This window comes from Metopolophium dirhodum, chromosome 2 (genome assembly GCF_019925205.1).
Source record: "Metopolophium dirhodum isolate CAU chromosome 2, ASM1992520v1, whole genome shotgun sequence".
In the NCBI taxonomy this organism is placed as follows: Eukaryota; Metazoa; Arthropoda; class Insecta; order Hemiptera; family Aphididae; genus Metopolophium; species Metopolophium dirhodum.
Window position 1 is genome coordinate 39,619,101 of NC_083561.1, and position 6,916 is coordinate 39,626,016.

Consider the following 6,916-nt stretch of genomic DNA (forward strand, 5'->3'; position numbering starts at 1 on the left):
TATATTAGATAGTTCCAAAATACAAAAGTTAAATTTTATTGTAATCTTATGTTATTGTTTTTTATTGGATACTATGTATTCATTATTATTGATTAGTAATTATTTTTTAATTATAATATATTAGTTTATATTTTTGGTTGTATATAATATACATATACTTTTTTATGTTTTAGTTTTAATTTTATTCATCCGTAGTATATTCTTATATTTTAATAATAATTTAGTTAAAAATGTATTGGCACATATTTAACTGTAAAACTTTGTGTCTTCTCCACAAGCTTTGCTATTCGGAGACATCATCAGTATTGTTATATTTATTCTGTATATTTGTGAAATAAAATGACATCATTTTATTATTATAATAATTAAATAACATTATATTAGACGAGTTGGACCGGCATAGAGAGGAATACAAGGACGTTAAAAATATCACATAACACAAAAATATGAACTAAAATAATATTATAATATAATAATATAGTGTAGGTACTGCAATAACGGTCGTTGCTGGTCGATAATAATAACGTCATAATTTATATGGCAGACCCGCCTGCAGGATATATTAATATAGTGTTTTACGTTTAAAAAATATCACTACTTTGTATGTGGGTACTGCGGGGTACGCACTTAGATATCATAACAATATTATGTTGATGATAACATATCATAGGTACTTTGTTGGATAGAGGTTATCGTGTCACCGCGATTATAAAGTCTACAACGATTAAATATAAATATAGGTATACGGAGGTTTTAAATTTGAATTCGACGCACCACGGCGTGTACCGCCGCGGCCATGACCACCCCCACATGAGTGTAACAAAAATAATATCGGCACGCGATTATACGAGTAGAATATAATAATTATTTTCCGTCATTATGTTTTAAATTGTTCTCCGCAGAGCAAAATATAATATTAAAGGTATATATTATTGCCCTTCAATACCCACGAGCGTTTGATATCGTTTCGCTGCACGAATATTGCAATTTGTAATAATGGGACCTGGTGTGCGCGGTGGTGGTTGGCCAAAGTCACGAATGTGTGTGTCGCGGTCAAGCATCGCTCGACGTCGCGTCGCTGGCTCCCGTCCCCCGGCGGTTCTTGGAGACGAATCTTTGTCCCTGTTTATCTCGATATAACGAACGAAACTGTTGTTCCTTTGAAAATATTCTGATATACCTTACGAAAAATTTAATGTTTTTTGGTCCCTTATACTGGCCTACTCCTAGATATAACAATATTTTAGGTGTACCTATAATAATAATAATGATAATACGTAATATACAATGAATAAGATAACAACATGATGATTGACCAAGCACGCTCATCCTCTTTTTTTTACTTCAACAATGTATTACTAATGGGGTTATTCAAAATCTGATTTTTGGGAATTTTTAAACTTCCCTACATAATGATCATATTTTAAACTTATTGAGATTGTTTTGTTCTGCTTAAAGAGAGTCATGTGGCGGTACAAACTTCTATTGATCGAATTACAATACCATCTTTCTTCTGTAAATTATTTTTGCAGATATTTTTTCTGAAAATATTGTTGTATCTAAGTCAAAATTCAAATGAGTAGTTTTTGAGTTATTTAACTTTGTGATTTAATGCTAATAGATTGATACTGAGTTTGGAAGATATGAGGGCTATGGAAATTTGAACATATTAGTAATTGATATTAATCGATCAATAATAATTATAATTTGTAAAAATGGTCCAAGCATAAGCATAATTAATACTAGATCCGATATTACATCTATTTTATAATTTTTTTAAATAATTTTTAATAGGTGGGTACTATGTTTAGTATAAACATTTTAATAACTGAGAAACTACTTGTTGCAATTTTAAATTAGGTACATCAACATTTTCAAATAACGAGGGGTTCTCGTTCGTAAAACCAAAGTTTGAATATCGCCATTCCTTAAGTAGTACGAAAAAATTCAAGAATTTAATAAAATCACCTGAGAAAGTGCATTTAAAAACGCCAAAAATCAGAATTTGTATAAATTCATTATCAAAAGAAAATCCAGCGGTAAGCATGTTTGGTGAATCGTCCTATATAGCATATACTATAGGTAATATCGAGTTTTATTTTTTCCCCCGTTACAAAATATATACGTCGATAATAAGAACCGATTCCATTATTATTATTGTATCATTTGTATCGTTATTCGGAACACGCGCGTGTATTGTCGTTATATAAATCTCTTTCGAAAAACTAATTAAAATCGATACTGCACAGTGTCGTACGAAGTATACTTTTTACGAGTATGTTGTATTGACCGTTACTCGAGAAGCCTTTTTTAAATTTTTTTTCGTTTGTTCGATGACTATATATGGTAATACACTTACACAATAATATATTAAATACCTACAGGCCGCAACACACGTTACCTATATAATACGTCATTTGAGTAGTTTAAGATTTTATTGATTAGTGTCACCTCACAACATAATCCAATAGAGTAATAAAATCGCAATACAGATATTCAATTTAAATATGTATTCCAGGGATTTAAGTGCAGAATACACTGATTTTTTTTTTTTATTAATCAACCCGCTGCAATTTAGACCATTGGGTGGTTTTTACTGTGGGGGAGGGTACTGCAAGTTTAAACACGTGTGTTTTGGTTTGGCCGGTTTTTTTAGTGGGCACTCGTAGGTATCTGTCATGCCCGGGTGGGGGATGGCGGCACTTCTCTCCGGACACCGTGACTTGCCCGAAGAAAAATGCCACCCGCGGCCGGCATCGAACCGGCCACTCCGTCCCCCACACTGATTTTATCTCTCCGTAACCTAACCAAGTGGTTGGCATTCCGATATCGATCAATGTGTCGACATGTAATTATAATAATATGATATTAATTATGGGTCACATAGATAATCTCCAACAATTTAATATATCATTTATAGTGATATAGGTAATGGCCCCTTTAACAAGATTATTTAGTGACCCATGGTTGGTCCATTAAATCGCAGTGAACCATTTAATTAGGTAATTAATTCCTTACGCAACTCAACATAAATTTAAATTATGATCTATGGTCTATGATCTAAATATAATACCTTATCAATTATCATGGGTATACCCATTGGGGATGAAAAGAGAGGATCATGTCCCGTCAGGAAATTGCTATATTTCGAGTAAATTATAATATACTGTATAGTAAAAATATATAATTATTTTATTAATTGTTAATCGCTTTATGTCTGAGAGAGTAAATATTTTTAGTATTTCCGAGTGATGGTGATGTCGAGTGGGTTTTAATTACTAGGACTTAGAAATGTAAATTAAACGTAATGCGTAAACGATAGATAGTTGTTTTTGTTAAATAAAAATAAAGAGTACCTTTTTTATTAATATTTTTTAAAGTGATATCTAGGTAACCAAAAAATCTGATTATTTTGATGTTTAATTTGATCAATCTTGAAGAGCCAATCGACAAAGTCAACATTCAAATATTACGATTATTTATGTAGGTATTGAAGATGATTATAGACAGTGTTCATATTTATACAATATTTACACTCGATAACAAGTAATAACCTCATTAAGTACTAGATTTTATTAAAACAACGCGATTCGTTTTAAACTAGGTATATTATGCTGGTAGTTTTCAATTAAAATAGTTAATTTTAATAAAAAATAATAATATTTAACTTAAAATGTAGATAATTCCAAATTTTTGGAAAATATTTTTAGATACTTATATACAATTTAAAAATTATTGTTTTAATTTGCCATGGTTATTGCCAGTCATATTTTTGGGAAGCACATTTCAACAGACCCATTGACCCTGTGACCAAAATATAGTCTGCGCACGCCTCTTTATGTAGATAGTTGATATAACAATATTATATATTATTATTATGGACTGCGTAATATGATACATAATATAGGTAAGTCATATCCCTGGATTACGCGACAAAATTTGATTAAATTGTAGGTATAGGTATTTTATTGGCTTATAATTATAATATATCTAATAATTTATGGGATTTTAATTAAAACTCGAACGCTTTGCCGTGTTGCGATGTACGCGATATAATTCAGAGCGTGGGTGCCTCAGCGGAATTCCATCGTGCACGTGTATATATATATATATATATTGTAATAGTAGCGTGTAAATAATTCATAAATCTCAAACGAAAACCGAACAAAGAGAAAACTGCAACAATGACAATATTATTATTATTATTATTATCATAACGTAGATACCTATATATATATATATGCCTATAACATTGAGTTTTTATTTTTTAATTTCGTACCCAATATATGAGAGTTATTTCATAATAATAATAATAATATAATATAAAAGGCGTTTGCACAGACTACAGAGTGTGTTTCATTGCGTGTTCGTCGTGTCCCTGTCAATGACTTTTTTCTAATTAATGTTTCTGAAATATGTTTATTGGAAAAGTGATTGCTGGTGTATTATAATATAATAACAAAAAACCTACTCAAATGTTACAGTTTAAGGAATATAATATTGTGAAAAGCGTGGTTTTTGGTTTATTCGATTTAAAACTTTTAAGCTTTCGTGGTTCCCAAATATCCATGTGGAATAATCTATAATATTGTATGCACATAAAAATGTTTAGAAAATCGTATCAATAATATATATTAAACAATAAACAATACACACATAATACAAAGTCTTTAGATATACATATTTTAGTGCTAATGGATACTATATTATTTTTTGGATTTTTTTTTGTTCCAGTATATACATTTTTGATGTTTAAATCAGATTTTAACAATATGTACGATATAGGTTTAATATTATACTAAATTGTGTTATTGCTCATGCACTATACATCAAATCTTTCATCAGAATATTGTTTATTTTACCAACATGGTTTTAATATTTAGGCGTTGTTCGAATAAGAACCTATAATCTGGTTCGAACCAAATAGGTATTAAAGTAAGTATATACTATACATCAATATTGATTTTCGGAATTAGGTTCTCTTGTTAATTTTGCAAGAGTTTTTTTTTAAATTTAAATATATTATATTTTAGTATATTATAATGTGATTATAACTACAGTTCATACAATCTTAACACAGTGGCAATAGATTTTATTCAATAATTTCAGCACAATAGCCTATGAATTACGAATACCGCCCAACAATAGTAATCCTGACAGTTAAATAATATTATTGTTTAATTATTTAAATTAAAATAATTAAATTATTATATTTTAATTATATTGTTTCAACATTTATTAACTTGCATTTTAGATCCTGAGCGGGGCGAGGGAGCTAGTGGTTTTACAATGGTGTTGGGTATTTGTATTTTTTTTTTATCCTATATACAACATTTCTACCAGAAGGAGCGCTTCGATTTCGACTTATAGTATCTTATCTTTTAGAAAATTGTATCAAGATGGTACTTTAAACAGGCCGTCTTTTGATTTTCTCAATAGTTATTTAATGCTACGGGAAAAACCGCCGACAAATTACGAAAAACCTCTAAAACGGGATTTTAATTTCTAACGCTTTATGTTTATCACCATAGAAACGAATAAAGAATAATAATAATATAACATTAATTCAACTTACAGGCTATAATAAATAATAACTATATAAAATATTCAGACTGACAAACCGTCTCCGCTCAGAATCATTTTTCTTAAACAATGATAATATATCATTGAATTCAAGTTTAATCATTATACATTGCCCCACTTGTAACATACTGTCCAGACAGTGACATCCACTTTACCTGATTTTTTAGATTTTATTTCTAACTATGAGGCCAAAAAACCACAAAACAAAATTGATACCTGTTATACGAATACATAAACGAGTATACGTAGTTATATCTAATATATAAAATTCTCGTGTCACAATGTTAGTTACCATACTCCTCCGAAACGGCTTAACCGATTTTTATGAAATTTTAAATGCATATTCAGTAAGTTTGAGAATCGGCTACTATCTATTTTTCATACCCCTAAGTGATAAGAGTTTTCCAGAAAAAAATAAAAAATAATATTATTATTAAAATAATAATAGTGTATTATATTATATTGGTTGCTATTAGTTAATTGGACATGTTTGTAGATTTGCATTATTATTATTTGTATGTATGAATGTTTGTGTGTAGATTTTAGACCTCTGGGAAGAAGCTAAGCTAATTTAAAAAGGGTTAAATTTGGTTTTTTTAATATCGGATTTTAGTACGGTTAGGTTAGGTTAGGCTTTTGTATTAATTGATTAAGTAAAAACGACAAACTTGGTATAACTTTGATACTCTAGAGTTAAATCATACACTTACGTACAAACAGCACGGGGTCCGCGGTAGATTGCCTACCTGATAATATACTGCTGCGAATCAGAATTTTTATTCCGGGCAACAGAAAAGTTAAGGTAAATCTAGTTTAAACCTGATTTTAAATAACACATTGAACAAAGTTCGAGTCATATACAGTTTGTACATTTAACGGGTGACGAAGTGCACGGGATCAGCTAGTATTATATACAAATACATACAATGATGAAAATATGTTGACGGTGCCTTAATATATTATTATGTAGGTACCCATCTACATCGCAATATACAATATTATGAAGCTACGACTTATATTAATATTGATGGAAACATAGTTTTAACAGAAATGAGATAAAAATAATTCTTAACATTATAATTTATGTTTTTTGTTTGCATTTTGTAAACGTTATTTTTTGTATTCGGAGAAAAAATAATATAATGCTATCAGGTTTTATATTATATATTCTTTTATTATTATTATTATTATTATTATCTAATATCTGTCCGAGACTAATAAGAAAATTCAACTTTAATGTGTATCTATATATTCTATATTATATTCATTGTTCGGTACCTACTGCACTTACGCGGTGGCGTGTAGTATTATATATGACGTATAACAATAATAA